Source organism: Caretta caretta, chromosome 10 (assembly GCF_965140235.1).
Source record: "Caretta caretta isolate rCarCar2 chromosome 10, rCarCar1.hap1, whole genome shotgun sequence".
In the NCBI taxonomy this organism is placed as follows: Eukaryota; Metazoa; Chordata; order Testudines; family Cheloniidae; genus Caretta; species Caretta caretta.
The window spans coordinates 21,176,157-21,193,112 of NC_134215.1; the positions used below are offsets into that span (position 1 = coordinate 21,176,157).

The 16,956-nt window shown below is 40.7% G+C and overlaps 1 protein-coding gene across 1 annotated transcript in view; it reads right to left on the minus strand.

Annotated features, from left to right (window-relative positions):
- Positions 1–8,655, minus strand: part of CPPED1 (calcineurin like phosphoesterase domain containing 1) — a 95,662-nt gene extending 87,007 nt beyond the window's left edge. Inside the window, exon 1 of the mRNA XM_075132757.1 lies at positions 8,552–8,655. The gene's annotated coding sequence lies outside the window, so the exon portion shown is untranslated. The remainder of the gene's footprint in view (positions 1–8,551) is intronic.
- Between the last annotated feature and the right edge of the window lie 8,301 nt (positions 8,656–16,956).

Below are 16,956 nucleotides of genomic sequence, written 5' to 3' on the forward strand. Positions count from 1 at the left end.
AACATTTATGACGATAAGTGAGCACAAGCAGGTTGAGTGAAAGGATTGTTGTTGCATATAAAGATGGCTGACAAATAAAAAAAAGCAAAGAACATTTCAGCTTTGGTTTGTGTAAAGCAGTACCCGTGGAGAACCTTACATGTAGTAAGGTTCAGGTGGTAAATTGTTTTGTTCATCTTGCAGTGTGACTCTGGATTTGTTTGGAAAAAACATAATTGATTGCCATTTTGAGTCTGAATTGCATAATAAAAAGCACGTATAGAGACAAGTCAGAACAAAAAAAAAGCGACAGTGTTCACGAAGTTTAAAAGAATGACTGAAAGTAGCCTGGAAAAAAAAAAAGACACTACAATGGAGCTAGTGGAGGCTTTTGAGGCTGCCAACGTAACTTATGGGGGGCAAAAAAATGGATAATCCAAAACTAAGGGAATACTTCAGAAAGCATGTAACAAAAGCTGGCAGTTTCCAGTGTGCAGACAAAGGTCACCAAGATTATCTAACAGAAGTAATTGTGAAGCGCCTTCAGTTTACAGAATCTGTACTGGCAGAATATGATTCCATTTCAATTGTCGCTGATGAAGCAACAGATGCATAGGATAAGTACATACTCCACATTTTATTCACACCTGACAGCTGGAAAGACAACTGTATGCCATTTTCCTAATGGAGCCTGTTCAGCTCAAGTCAGTACATTTTTCAGCTGTATCACAAGCTATAGTAAAGGCTGGTGTAAACTAAGGGTTAGATTTCAACAAGGTCTCAGCATTTCTCTGATAACATAATGTACATGTACAAAGCTCTCTCTGGTATACTACAAGGAATGATGCCCAATGCAATTCACGTTACCTGTAATGCACACATTCTTTCAATGTCCAGTGATATCTGGCATACATATTTTCCTGTTTCTTTTTTTTTTAAAAGACTATTCAAGCATTGTCCAAGCCGTAAACTACAATTCAAGGAGTCCATGTGGCTAATCAAAGTGGTAACCAAGCAGTGTCGCTTCCACCTGAACCAGTGATTACAAGATGGAATTCATGGTTTAATGCAGTTACTTACCATGCAAGGAATATTAAATACTACCAACAATTTGTAGTTGAAGAGCTTGAAATCATGCCAATCACACATTCTGTGCTTAAAGTCTCTAATCTGTTAAAACAGAGCAACACTGAAGACCAAGTGAAGGTCATGGCTGAGAATGCAATCCAGTTCATGCAACTTCTAACATGGTTTGAAAGTCGGCCAGTTTTGATTCACAAAGCATACAACAAACTGATAGATTTGATCATATGGACTGAAGATATGGCATCGCAACAACTTCAGACTGCAAAGCTGAAAACAGCCTCAGACAAGAAATGTTCCAGTCAATGGCAGAAGTTAAACCAGTACTCCAGGTACCACCACCTTGGTTTAAACAGCCAGATGCCTACTTTTTGAGTGCTATTCACATTTTTTAGCTAAATTGGGTGCCTTTTCTGTGTTTTGACCCTGAGCTAACTCAAGCAATTCCTGGATGGGAGAAAGATCATGACAATGAAACGTGCTGCTTACTTGACCTTTGTCAAAGAACGTCAGATGCCAGTAAAAGTAACTGAGTTTTGAGACTCTGTTTGTGGTTGATTTCCAAATCTCCACAAGTTGGCAAAATGCTGCCTTACAGTTCCTACCAATTCTGTGGATGAAGAACATGCAATTGTAATGTATGGACAGGTATTCACTCCATACTCCTGGAGGGAAACCTGCATCAAAATATTAAAAATTCTGCAACAAAAATTTCAAATTCTGCACATTTTATTTGTCAAAACAACACAAAATCATACCCGTTTCAATTATTTTTTGTAATTTATTTCAAAATACCTGTCAGCAAGTATGTCTAACAATACAGACAAAAAAGATTCAGAAATTGTTTGACAAATAGATTCCTTACCAGGCATATTAATACAGAACTCTGAGTAATAATTAATTTAAACTACAACACAACTGTATTTCCCCCACCCCCAGAAGCAGTTCAAAGGCTTGGGGTAGTCAGGGGTAATGAGGAGCTGAGGGAGAGGGAAATAATTACTGGTAAGGAGCTTGGGTGTGAACTTGGAGGGTTGCTGGATATGGGTGGGAAAGCAGGGAACAGTTTTTTTGGGGGGTGGGGAGGGACAGTTAGTGAGCTTCCCCCATACAGACCCTGGCTGACCCCTAGCCTCTTCCATTCAGTCAGGCATGTGTGTCCCTTCACTCCCACTCAGAAACCCACTCCCCCTCATACCCATGTGGCCCTGCACCTCCTCCCCATGTGTCTCTGGGCCCCTACTCAGACACCCTCTGTCTCTATGTAGCTCTGCACCCCCTCCCCCACGTGGTCCTGCACTCCCCTCCCCCTGTGGCCCTATGTCTCCAATCGCATTCAGTCCCTGCTGCAGTTTGTCCTCCCTCACTAGCCCTTATGAGCCCTTGTCTGATCCTCCCTCCCCTCAGCAACCCATGCTGACTGTCTCCCCATAGCCCCTGTCTCCTGACCTGGCCTGCTGTAAAGCAGGCTCTCTTCCCTAGCTGGCTGGGAGCTGCTGCTGTGTTCTATCACCCTCTAGGGGGCAAAAGCAGCAACTTTTCAGCAGAAGCTTTTTTTTGCACAAAAAATTAAAAATATGCATGGTTCATTAATTACACAAGTATGCAGTGGTGTAGAATTCCCCCAGGAGTAACCCCACAGAGAGAGAAGATGTCAATTGCAACTGCTGGGGGATGCTGCATGCCATTTTATTTAGTTAAGCATAAACGTGTATTTCTAAGCTTTACGTACAACTTTGGATATTTACTTTTTAATCAATAATTTAGCAGACTTCCTTATCCAGGGCAAATTACAAAGGTAACAGTAGTACAGTACAATACTTGCATATATACTGTATGAACACATGTGCAAAATTTGCTATTTATGCAGTGACCAACATGTGAAAAATGTCTGATTTCTCCATGATTTAAATTGACCTGTAGTTACAACACTTGTGAGGGGATGGTATTTACCCCCCCCCCCCAAAAAAGACAAAGTTAATAATGCTTGAAAACTGTTTTGGTGCCATATTGCAGCCACCCACTCCTATCATGATCATACAGTATCCAGGAAAGAACCAATCCAGCCAGGTCCTAAGAGATGCATGCCAGCAGACCACCCTAATATTAGGAGGAAAGTAAACTGGGTGATTCGGAACCATGGTGTGAGCGCATAAGGTTCATGGATGACTAGAACAGGATGTGCCTAAAGAAAAATGGGATATGCGAAATCTTGAGGTCTCCATTCAGTTTTTACTAAATCCTTACTCAGGCAAAATTCCCATTGACTTCAGTGGGATCTGAGTGCGTGTGTCTGATGGTAAAATTTAGCCTAAAGCATTCAAAATTCTGTATTATGAAAGCCTCCTACGTCAGTTTCAAAGGCAGCAGTTTGGCATTTGTTAACTAGGTTGAGCAGGGACCCTCCATCTGATTATGGGAGGGGAAAGTAACTTGGGACATACTAAATAAATGCGAGTGAGTCATTACGTTGATGCTTATCCTATTCAAAGAAGACAAAGGCAAGAAATAAATCTTTACTAATTCCTGTCCTTCGATAGCAGTGAGCCTTCCATGCTCAAAGGGAGTCAAACAAATATTACTTGTTTTATTAAGCTATGAAGAAAATTAAAAATATTTGCACCACCCAACTTGAAAATCTGTTGACCAGAACCGATCTGCTGTTGCTAAGGAGGGGACTAAAGTGACATTGATTGTTTCCACAGTTAAGAATCTACAATGTAGTTGATTTTTATCTGACTCATTTAGTGTGGGCAGGCTCCATTTGTTCAAGAAACCTATAATATATTCCTTGAATCATTGTGACTCTGCGAGATATAAAAGTTGATGTAATGTGTTAAATACATTATTTAACTCAATTTGTTTTGCACACTGAATTCCCATTCTTGACACGGATACAGATTCTGTCTAGATATTGTCCATGTTTGCAATATTGTAACTGGAGTTTTGAGTGTTTAGCAAACCAAGCCCAAGGTGTCTGAAGTTGGCCACCCAAAAAAAATTGAGGCATTCCAGTGTAGAGGCTACTTCTGAAAATGTTGGTCATAATATTTTAACATACATAAATTCCTGGCCTTCCGACTGCTTATATATGTAAACTTGGGGCCCAGTCCTACAAGACTGAGCACTTCCTGCAATCTTGATTCAAGGGAAGGGTGCTGACCAGCTTTACAGGTGGTGTTCAGCACCTCACAGGATTGGGCTCATTTATAGAATCCATTATAACAAAGAAGAGAAAGGACTCACTGCTAACAAATACAAAGGAGATTCTTTGCTGAATCTGCTGGATATCCTGACTCTTTTGCTCCCTACCTAAAGAGAGTCTTTGTTCCTAGTATTATCACAGGCTTCTCTCTAAATCCTTTCCTGGTCTAAGCAGGGGTGGGGGGGGGGAACACATTGACTATACTACACAGTTAGTTAGCCATGACTACACCATTAGGCTTTAGTTAACATTAGTTAGCCATGGTGCAAACCTGATGTCATTAGAAGTATTGAAGGACAACCCAAGGTACCGGAGGGGGGGGGGGGAATCAGTTAAGTGCCTCACTGCTTTTGAAAAAAAAAAATCACCACTAGATACCTATCTGTATCTTTAGGTGCCTAAATACCTTTTTAAAAATCAGGCCCCTAAAGGCTACTACTAGGTGGCCCTGGATCAAAACCCCAGATTCAAGTATCCTTAACTTTGGGAAAGATCTGAAGTTTACAGCTTGAGCTGTCTAGTTTTTAAATCAAGTGAACTTTCCCATTAATGTGCAAGGTTAATCTAGCAAAAGAAGAAGATTTAGTTTTGGCTTTTGTATGCATGGTCCATCTCGCTTTCTCAGATTCCTTTCTCCTTTGTTGATAAAAAGACATTTTATTGGGGGGAAAAATGATTAAAGTGCAGTTGCTATTTCTGAAATGGCAAAAGAAAAAGATTCAAATAATCAGCCCTCAGATCCTTTTTTGATTTAGACATGTAGAGAAATCCTCTTAGATTGGATAGGATACATTGTTTTATTACAGGTGACCTGCAAAGAGGGCTGAGACTTTTCTTTCTCCCCACCTCTTCAAAAAGAGGGTTTCTATTTTCCATGGCTTGGTTTTACCTTAGAAATATCATTTATGTTAATTCTAGTCTTTGCTGGAGAACACTTTGCAGGTCACCTGTTTAGACAAATAATTCTGTTTGAGAAGTATATGCATCATTAACATTGGATACACCAAATTAAAGAACAGAAGCATTAAAGCACATTCACTTAGGAGGAGTTCTTGCCTTAGTGAGGGCAGAAGAAAGGATAGAGGACTCATTGTACAAAGAGAACAAGATGCAGAGAGCCTAAGCAGACAGGGCAGAGCCCCTACAGGACGGTCCTCTTAGGGGCTGAACGCAGTTACAGCCAGGGTGTTGCGGGAAAACTTGCTTCCACCAGCCATATACCCCTTTTGTAGGAGTTGGCCACAAGAGCTGCCATGGCTGCTTAGTCTCCCTTTAGGCTGTAACCTCACCCCTAGATTGCAGCAGCAGCTAGAGAGAAGCTCTGCTGCTACTTCAAGTTGGGGGGTGGGAGGAGGGATTCTGTCCCTCCAACATTTATAGCATTCCCCTCTGCATTGCCCATTTACTCAGGCAGTGTTCTGAATGTGTAACAGCTATTAACACACTATGTACTTACTTTACCAAGTGTTTTATCAGTATAACCACTAACAAACAGAACCCATATGTTAATCACTGAACCTCCTGAAACAGAAGGCCCATCTATTGAAACATACATATATTTTGCTATGGCTTTTCTATCCTTTAATACATTGGATGTGCTGGATATCTTGCAGAACAAAATACTTCTCTGTAATTGAAACTGGAAATGAACAAAAGCGACTATTCTGGGAAAATCACAGATTAAATTAAGCACACATGACCCATCTGAGGTCTTTACAACTCAGGTAATGACTGAAGAAAATGAATTAAGAGACTGATGGACTCAGAATGGATAATTGATATTATAAACATTTTAGTTTAATTTACAAAAAATAGGATTGCAGAATTAAATATTACATGATGTTTTCAGTGTTCCAGTGTTGACTACCTTCCAGCTTTGCTTGAGCTTCTGTTGCAGAGAATTTCAAGCACCCTTTCTATTTCATTAAGGATAATTCTTAACAAATCTAAGCTTCCATTTTCAATATTATCTTAGTGATAAATAATAGTATTTTTCACTTCTCTAGGTTCCTTCATCCAAAGATCTCAAACTGTGTTACAAACCTTGAATAAAGGGAGAAGAGAGAGGAGATCCTTATGCTACATGGAATCCCATAGTGACGCAGTCACACAGGCGACAGATGACAACACACAGAGGATGAGATTTACACAGCAGGCTGATTTATTAATTCATTTAATAACTGGGGTGAACAGTACCCCAAGCCCTACCAGGCAGAAACAATGGTTAAATGCAGGAGGGCATGGCTCTATGCCATAACCTCAATAGAGATAAGGCACCCTTGGCCTAATGCCTTAATCCATCCAATTGATTCAGACAGATATTTCTATCTTCCACCACCCGCCTTCATACAAGGGAATGAGGATAGAGATGAGGGGTGCCCTGATCTGTGCTAAACTTCCCCTCTTCACATATTTGCCAGAAGCCTCCTTCCTGTGTGCCATACTTGGATTTACACCATGAACAGTTGAACTGCCAATTCTCCCAACCTTGTACTGGAATGAGGCAGGAAGATTGGGGGAGAGGGGAGCAACCAGCCAGTATTAAAAGGGCAAAACACCCAACCTTCCCATTTCCCTGGCAGACTGAACTAGCACCTGAGGGAATTACTTCCTCCCTGCTGGCCTGAGACAGCAGGGGCACTTCTAAAAATAGAAGCGTGCAAAAGTATATGCACATTTTTACACCACTGATTTAGACGTGCAAATCCTCCTGATGTTCCACCTTTTATTTAGCTATGACATTAAGTACCTTTCCCAGACTTGAAGAAGAGCTCTGTGTAGCTCAAAAGTTTGTCTCCCTCACCAACAGACATTGGATCAATAAAAGATATTACCTCACCCACCTTGTCTCTCTTATTCCAGAAGTTGCTATATAACTGACTGCACTTGAATTTACAAACTAGTTCTTTGAAAGGGAGTCTGACAACAGAAATATGCTATAGCTTTAGAGAGATTTTTTTCTTTAAACAGAATCTTATTTGTTTTTTCAGTCCATCACTCCTAGCAGTGAAATGCTTGCATCCCTTAGCCTAAAAATTGAGCCACTACCAATTGAAGTGAGAGGTCAGGTAATTTGCTGTCTCTGATGTGTCACCTCTCACTGGACACCACTCAGTCATCTCTGGAGATCATAAAAAAAACTTGTGAAATTGTTTAGTCTTTGGAAGGCACCAGATTTCACCAAATGGCGGGTGTTTTCAAAATCCACTCTGGGTGGAAATCTGCTGGCTTCCCTGTAATGTCTCCCCCATCCATTCAAGCCACACAAGTTCTATATTCTGTCAGTATATTCAATGGGCCTGCTTGTCAGAAGTTCTGAGCATACACAATTCTGTGGAACATATTTCAGGAATGAAGTATAACCATTTCCCGCAAAGTGCCCTTAATATAAGCTTGCTTGCCATGTGGCCCTTTCTTGGTTTTAGTTATGAGAAAGCATTCTTCTTTAAATGGGAAAACAAGTGACCAGATTCTCCAGTCTCTTACCCTACCCTCTGTAAAACACATATAACCCTTATATCGGGGTTTATCTCAGGCTTACAGCCCATTATTAAGATACTGGCCACATATTAGCTAGTTAAATATATATATTTTTTCTATTAATTTGTTGAGCTGTTACACTGCTTTTGTACTAACCATAAGTTTCATCTATGTCCACAGGAACGCTAGGCAGAGAGGCCTCTACAGGACATATAAATGTTCAGATATTAAAGTGATGCATGCTTTGGAAATTCTTAAAATAGTTGGACAGCCTGACAAAATGGATCAGGCCCAGTTGTTGGTGCTGTCCTAGGAGCTGTAGGCAAAGATAGGATATGATGTCTTCCCACCTCATTGTATGTACTAGAATCCTGTGTATAGCCAGTGAAAAAATTCTCAGGCAGCTGGTTTACCCTGACATTTCTCAGATTCTCTCACTATTGCACTTACACTATTACAGGTTCCCAAATGATAGCAGCATACCATTTCTGCTGGTGTTTGTATCACCCTGGAGATTAATGATATCTTTCACAAAACATTTCTAAAAATCTATAGTGCAAATGTAACATGCCCAAGTGTTAAATGAAGCTGTTATGAAGGAAACAGACTTTAATGTACATGAGAAAAAAGAGGCTTTAACTCCCTTTGAATGTCTTCTGTTGCTGAATATAATGGGGGTAATGGGATTTTATCAGTGGATGTTACTTGTCTCCTTATTAGTACATTCCTACCATTGCTGGGAGATGATCACATTCAAAATACTTTCACTATACAGCAGGCAAGAAACAAATTAAACTCACTTACCAATGCTCCAGATGGGCTCACACCATTAAAAGTATTTTTCACTGTTGTCATTTGGTTGCAAGTATATGTAGCAGGCAGTATATAGAAGTGGTGTTGTCTTAAAGTGAAGGACTGAGCAGGAGAGGAACTCTAGATGCAAAGCTTGCCTGAATTGCAAGTTCACTGTGTGACCCTGAGGAGGCGGGGCGGGGGGTAGGAAATAAATCACTTTATGTCCTTGTTCCTTAGTCATGCCAGCTGTAAAACCTGATAGGATCCCACTAAAAGCCAAAATCATTTGAGATTGAGAGACCAACCAATTAAAACACACACACAAACCCTGTAGGGCAGGGGTTCTCAATCTTTCTTCCCCCCCACCCCAAAACTTGCTATAAAAACTCCATGGCCCACCTGTGCCACAATAGCTGATTTTCTGCATATAAAAGCCAGGGCTGGCATTTGGGGGTAGCAAGCAGGGCAATTGCGTGGGGCCCCATGCCACAAGGGTGCTCACAAAGCTACATTGCTCAGGCTTCAGCTTCAGCCCTGGGTGGTGGGGCTCAGGGACCTGAGCTTCAGCCCCATGCAGTGGGGCTTCGGCTTTCTGCCCTGGACCCCAGCGAGTAATGCTGGCCCTGCTTGGAGGCCCCCCTGAGACCTTTCTTGAGAACTACTGCTGTAGGTTACTAAGTATCCTAAACTCCCTAGCTTTTAGCACCTAGCAGTATGTGCTCAGCACCTCATGGGATTGAACCTTATTTTTATGATTTCTCTTTCACTGGGTAAATGTGAGACAACCATGGCATTTAAAAGTGTTATCCTGTTGTTGCTGAGAGGTCATGGTCTTCCATTAGTTCTAATATGAAATACTCTGTTTAGAATGGTACAAGTCTATTCTAACACTGCAGTCGCAAGTAAAGAGCATCCTCACCTCATTGTGATAGTGGAGCATTTCCAGAGGGAATCTCTGGCTAATAGGGCTCTGAGAAGCATATTCCCACCATGAAGTTTCAGAAGAGTTCAGAAATGTGATGCAACTACATGGGGAAACCAAATACATCACCTCTTGTGGTTTCCAGGGGAGGGATCAACAAAAATGTTACCTCCACCTTTAACATCATGCATTTGAGTGCAATGGGCATCCAGAACTGTATCAGAACTTGAAAAAGTTCTCTGAGGAAAATATCTCTGTTGCTGCTATACAAGAAACAAAGCCTTCTAACAAACAAAGTGTAACTATTATGGGTTTTGACTGCTTGAGAAAGGAATGCAGGGGATGAGCTGGTGGAGGTCTGATGTTTATTGTTAGGGAGACAAACATGAAAGAGATATGGAAATGTAGGAGATGACAGTGATACAAGCCAACTCAGTATGCATGTTCAAGTTTGGGGGTGAGGAGTTAAGAGTTATCAATGTCTAACATCCTGATGTCAGCCCAACTGATAAAAACAATCTTGTGATAGCATTGGGAAACTATCATTTGTGGAGATTTCAATGCCCAAAGTAAAGTTTTTGGGGGAACAGAATGAATGATTTGAATGGAACTTTGCTGGATGGCATTATTGCTGACAACGATTTAGTTGTCTTGAATGATGGCACTATGACTTATACGTCAAGATCACATGGCACACAGTCAGCATTAGATACAACTCTGGTAACCAGCAGCATGTCCATGAGCTGCACATGGAACGTTTTGGAGGATGTTGGAAGTGATCACTGACATGTACTCACTTGTTGGAATAGGAAGATAGTCAGCTTTCAGTTGATAAATAGGAGGTAGAGCTTTCATAAAGTGACTAGCCCTATTTTAAAGTTGAGAATTTTATTCCTCAAACACCTATGAAATTTAACCTTGAAAAAACCTCATTCTTTTTAATCTGCTGTGCAGAAAAAAAAAACAGTAAAAAAAGGAGCATCCCAAAAGGAAGAAATGGGTCCCATGCTGGACTGATACTGGCATGAAAAAAATCTTAAAGAAAGGAATCTAGTTTCACTGGAAGTTGAACAGACCCTGGAGATGAAGGAGACAGCTGAAAATGAAATGAAGCCTCAAAAGAGGTCACCGTGAAAATAGATGAAGGCAGTAGGAAGAGATTTGTAAAGGGCTGGATCCTCAGATTAAAAGATCTGTGGATGATACTGAAGTGAACTGAGAACAAACAAACAGACTAAGGTTTGCAATTTAAAAAAACCCCACCAAAATCCCCAAAACTGGAGGTGTTGTGGAATTAGATGACAAAAAGGCTGCAAATATGCTGGTCGATCATTACACCAAGACTAGTAGGCTCATGTATAATGATAAGGATAGGGCCGTTGCAAAATATGACAGATAAATTATTCAGGAGGAAAGATGGAGAATTAAACGTGCACACATATCTGAGTACCATGGCTTTAGAAAGATCTGTCATAAGTGAGTAACAAGTTGCAATACGGAAGCTCAAACCATGCAAGTCACGTGGGCTGGACCGCCTCTATGGCCATGTGATAAAGCACCTTGGGAAGAAAGTTAAAATCATAAGAACATAAGAATGGTGATACTGGGTCAGATCAATAGTCCATCTAACCCAGTATCCCTATCTTCCGACAGCGGCCTATGCCAGGTGCTTCAAAGGGAATGAACAGAATAGGTAATCATCAAATGATCCATCCTCTGTCAAGGGAAATATTAGCTGGAATAAATGGTCAAAAGATCCTCTCCTACCAAAACATCTCAGAAAATAGCATCCACTATCATGAGATTGCAGATGGGACTCACTGTAAGAATGAAAATCAACAGATGGAACCAAGCTATAAACCACTCTGCAAGATGTGTCAGGTGTAGGCTTTAAAACCTGCCCACATTTTAAATGTCATATTGTAAGGAAAGTAAAGCCTTTTGGATTGGACACCTTGGATCAAACCCTTAAAAAAAAAAAAAAAACCTGGATGAGATGCCAAATTCATTCTTGAAATTCATGGCTTGATAGGATTATTGCAGAACAAGACAACAAAAAACAATTCTACAGTTCATTCCGATGCAGACCTTATATTTACCACAATGGGATAATAACTCCTGGATGGACTGCAGGACCAAGACAATGTATTATACTTAGATTCATTGCAGCCAAAAAAGGTCACTCTTAATAATGGTGTTCTGCTCCCAATGACAAATCAGGGGTATGATTTGTGACTCTCTCAATTTCTCCCCAGCAGACTGTATTAGAGGAAGACATCCAAATAATTTAGGATTGCCCAGAATGACAGGCTATGCTGTCTCTGTAAATCAAACTCCATTCTCTTTGTTTGTTTTACTAATAGATCATCATCAATATGCATGGAGATATTTTAAAGGTCATGTTCTGGCCTCTCTATGATGAGCAATGCCAGGGGGATTTGTGGAGTGGTGGCAAACATGATGAGGGCCTCTCAGGCATTTGGGCAAATGCAGAGAGTGACCAAGATTACTGTGGGAAGAAGACATGGCTGAGAGCTCCATACACCTGCTGCTGAAAGGTGAGGCATTTGCATCTCTGAGCATCTGTTTCAAAATACTGAGATATACAGAAGGTCAGGAAAGCCCTGACCGCATCCCCACCCCACCTGTCCACAGTCTGCAGAACTACTTGGTGTAACAGAGCTCTTTTAATTGTCAGGGGTTTGGCTAATGTCAGCATTTATGTGGCCTGCTAGGCGGCAGAAATTTCTTCCTCCCCTGCTTTTTCTGGGGTGCCTGCATTTGACAGAATAGATCTTTATCTATGATGGGGCTTGGTTCTTTGATTCCTATCAACCGTTCCCATTAATGAGAATGCTGTATTAGAGTTCCCGTGCAACGAGTCCTCAAGTCTTATGTTCCGGGGGCGGGAGGGAAGCCAACAGGGTATGTTTCCAATGCAATTTAAAAAATGTGGCACCAAGTCTCAGAGCCCAGATCAGCTGACTTGGGCTCAGGCTGCAGGGCTACAAAATTGCCATGTAGCAATTTGGGCTTAGGAGCCCAAAACAGCTAAACTGCAACTTTACAGCCCTGCAACCTGATCTTTGCAAACCTGAGTCATCTGGCCATGGCTCTTTCATTGCAGTGCGGACACACAAAAATTCTGGCTTCTCAGTGACATTTCTAGGATTTAACATTTTGGGTAGAAGATGGAATTGTAATGACTTTTCCTATGGAATTGGAGTTCTGCACTAGAGATGAGACATTTTAGAATTGTATTTTAGTAACATGTCAGGGCCCTCATCTCATAATTCAGGGACTAAAATACCCATTAGCTACAGCAGAACTCCTGTTGATGTCAATGGAATTTTCAGGCATGGAGTTGGGGGCAGTATATGGCCCTAAATATTAATAATAATCCTTGGTAAATGAATTGAAAACATGTGCAGTGAATTCTGCTTCTGGTTTCTGGATTGTGGCCACTCGATAATGTGTTACTTTGATAAGAGATGGGGGGGGGGGCAGGGAAGAACAGGGGGAAGCATAGCTCTTCTATGAAAGTGGTATCTGTCTCAGAAGATATTCCTCTGAAGTTTTCACAAGCTCCCTAAAGCTAAAACTAATACACTCAACACATTATGACACAAATATGGAGTTGCCTGTAATAATTTATCAGTATTATGTGCTGATCTGGTTATTGTGATGTTTACTGTAAGCATAAATTGAGTTAATTCAGTAGCAGGATTGTCAGAAAGGGGTGGTGATAGATCCTGAGGTACACTGTTCAAGCAAACACTAAAGCTAGACATTGCTAGAGCCATTCACTTTGCTGTGTTACCGCCAACACCCTGCTGAGATCACAGGGCTAGTTCAAGAGGTGGAGCCTGAGTTTATGGAGACAGAAGAACCAAAATCCCAAGAAACTAGGACTAAGGATTTCTGGGTGGATACAAGTGACCGTCTCTTTAGGGAGGGACAGTTACTGTTGTGGAACAGAAGAGACTGACTGACACACACAAGCAGCTAGGTCTGCCACACCACCTTCACAGGATACTAGGTCTTTAGGTAAGGTAGACATGCAAATAGACCTTTTGTTGTTTTAAAATCCTCTCTCTCATGTTATACTTTTTTCCTACTGTTAAGATTAACCAGTATTTTGGTTAGAGAAGGCTGGCTGATCATTGTATATACTACTGGACACAAGATCCTGAAGGGGAGACCTGCAGGGACTCAGTATAGCTGGATCTGTTGGGTAAGATGGTAGCCCAGAACCCAGTCTAAGCGGTGGGGCAACTATGTGAATCCAACCCAGTAGAGGTAAAGGCATGAGACCTGATACCTGTGAGGGTGCGCTTTGAAAGATCAGAGAGGGTTCAGAGGTGGAGCTATTCTTGGAATTGTGACAGATTGATTAAGCTCATTCAGAATAAAAGCTGGAGCCATTAAACCTAGGCACTTGGACTGTACAGTAATTTACAGGGTAAACTATTGGGATGAACAACAACACAGTAACATCCTAAAAATAGCGAACAGCATGATCAACATTTTTGCTGAACACAGTAGGATGGATTCATCAGCCACAATAATTTCTTTGATTAACTTTGTGTTGAAATTTCATAAACAGAGAAGTACAACAGTCATACAGTATAATTATTACAGTGTGAAACAGGCATGAATTAGAACAAGATACTTTTTGTCAGTGGGCAAGTAAATTCAGAGTGTCAGGAAATATTCCCACACCAGGTGCTAGGAATTATGTGCCTATACTCTACTGCAGTACAGAGCACAGGCTGACTATTAATATATTTATAGCTGAACAAGGTATGGAGGGAATATTTAAAATGTTTAATTATTCAGATAAAGGAACTAATTGACTGTGCTTCTCTTGCAGTTCTATTGGTGTTTCTAAACTTAAGAAATGCTTAGGATGTTATAAGTATATAGGAGAAAGTTATGAAAAAAATTTACAGCAGGAAAAAATTCTTAATGACTTACATTATGGTGTATACAATGTCATTAGGAACTACAAGCTCAAAGCATGATATAACCCTAAGTATTTAAGGCTGTAGAAAAAAACCCAGATGAGTCCATGTTTTTCTTAGAGTATTGATTGGTGGCATTTGGGCATTAGGGCATTAATCTCCCTTCTCAGAGCTTTTGTGAAGGTAGCAAAACCAAACAATTTATACTTTGTTGATGTTAAGGTCAGCAGATAATTTTTGTTATTAAGTCTGTGGCAAAGACAGAAGTTGAAAATAAAATGATTAGTTCTGTAGAGGTCCATTTCCTATAAATCTTTTTTTGTATTCACCTCATGGCATTTACAGTTAAAGTGTATTTTTTCAGATAGCCGATGCCTCAAGTTCAGCTACTGATACTGCATTGCTACACTTAGACCCTAAAAATGTTGAGTTTTTAGGTCTTGACTAAGAACCATCTCCCTCTTTTTCCTCATTATTTCACCCTGGGCTGAGACGATCACAGTGTTTCCATTGAATGCAGCTGTCTTGTGAGTTGCAGTTGATGAGGGAGTTAGATTTGTAACCCACTGAATGCCTTAAAGGGAAAGACCTTCTTGAATATGACCTGGTACTGAGTGGAGAGCTGGGGTGCACAGAAAACTGGTATGATGCATGTCAGTTTCAAGGCAACTACACCTGTATTCCCTTACCAGAGTCCAGCAAGGGCACCCACTTCAGATTTCTGGCTCCTAGCAGTCACCTCTCTTAGGCAGAGACCCACATCTCATTTCCTCCTAACAGAAAATTTTAAGGCTGCACCACTCCCTGCCTTCTCTATGATATCCCTAGCAAGCCAGACTGCTTAGAAAGACCAGCACCTGTGCTTTGCTTTCTCTCTGAGGCCTACAGTTATAAGTTACTGCATAGCTCCTTTTAAGCAAGCACATTTATTCTTAAGGTAAAAGTATTCCAGAGAAAACATCAGACCAATAAAAGAACCTACATGCATGCTAAAAAGTTTACTAGATGTAACCCCCAACTCCAACCTAGGGGGTCTTGTAATTTTTAGTCCTTCCAACCCACAACTGAGTTTTCCCTGTGATTACAAGTTCATCCATCTTAGATCCTGAACCAAATTGAATCAGGGCTTTCAGTCTAAGATCAGCCTATTTATCCTTTCTTTATTGTCCTTTCTTTATTGTCAATCTCTGGAGAATCCAGTGTCAACCAGAATATGTGAGCCTTCCCAAGAAGTGGTACCTCTCTGGAGAGGTTATGACCTTAATCATTCCCTATTGTTTTTACTTCCTGTAGGTGATATTGGTCAACATGTAAAATAGTTATTTTCTATGGGATAAATGTGATGCAATAAGTAGAGATTTTGCTATACTACTTGTAGAATTGGATTTAACAGTTAATGTTTCTCTTTCAGTAAGAATCAGGATATATCAAATTTACTATGCAGTTTTTTTATTTCAATGTGTAACATATGCACATATCAGTAATGTGTATAATGTATTCCTTTCTGAATTTCAAACTGCACAGCACCTTGTTGTCTTCACCAGTACTCAAGCACTTTTAAACCTAATCTAACATGACACTATAGTGCTCGATTTCCAGTAAAAATGTCAAGGAATTCTCATTTGAATCCATTCTTTAGAATACCTCTGCTGAGCCACTAGCAATATAGCATTAGGGTGACCAGAAGTCCCAATTTTATAGCAACAGTCTCACTATTTGGGACTTTGTCTTATATAGGTGCCAACTCCTGTTCCAAGTTTTCACACTTGCTATCTAGTCACCCTATGTAGCATGCATAATTATAGCTAGATGATGTCCAAGATGGGCATCATCATATTTTCTGCTGGAACATAATGATGGGGAAGCTGGTATTGTGTTAGTTCCCCCCAGAAAACTGAAGCTAATTTGCTAAAGAAATGGTCAAATTAAATTGGAAGTCAGATTCATTTAGAAATCTTTTTTCAGATAAGCTAGAGTCAAACAGTTTAAATATTAGTACAGTACACAGGTGGTAAATAATGTAGTATAAATTGAATAATCATATAAACTGGATGTTTATATAGCTCAGATAATCTTTAGTGGGCATGGACAATCTTGTCTGTCCCACATGTAACTGTGTTCATCACATTCATGTGTTCAACTACAGTGTTTGCTGAATCATATGTCAACAGCAACATGAGACTACATCACTTTGACGGTTTTATGGGCCTTAAATAGTGCATAGGTATAGTGCTGCCTCTCTACACAGGGGTGAAATCCAATCCTATAGCAGGGCTTTGCAAGCTGCTTTTGCTGGACATGTACTGAGAGGGCCCTTCTACTTTAAGGCATTAACCACTGAATCCTAAACAGAGTGGCACTCAGCTCTCATGAGCACCCCTTCTGGTCAGGTGTGTCTGCAGTCTACAGTCCCTGCCCTGGTATCAGGCCATATCCCCAGGGCTTCCTCCCTGCAGGTAATGGTTTTCCCCTCTTGGTCTGTTCTGGCCTCAGCTCTCCAGCTGTGCCACTACAGATCCCCTTCTGGG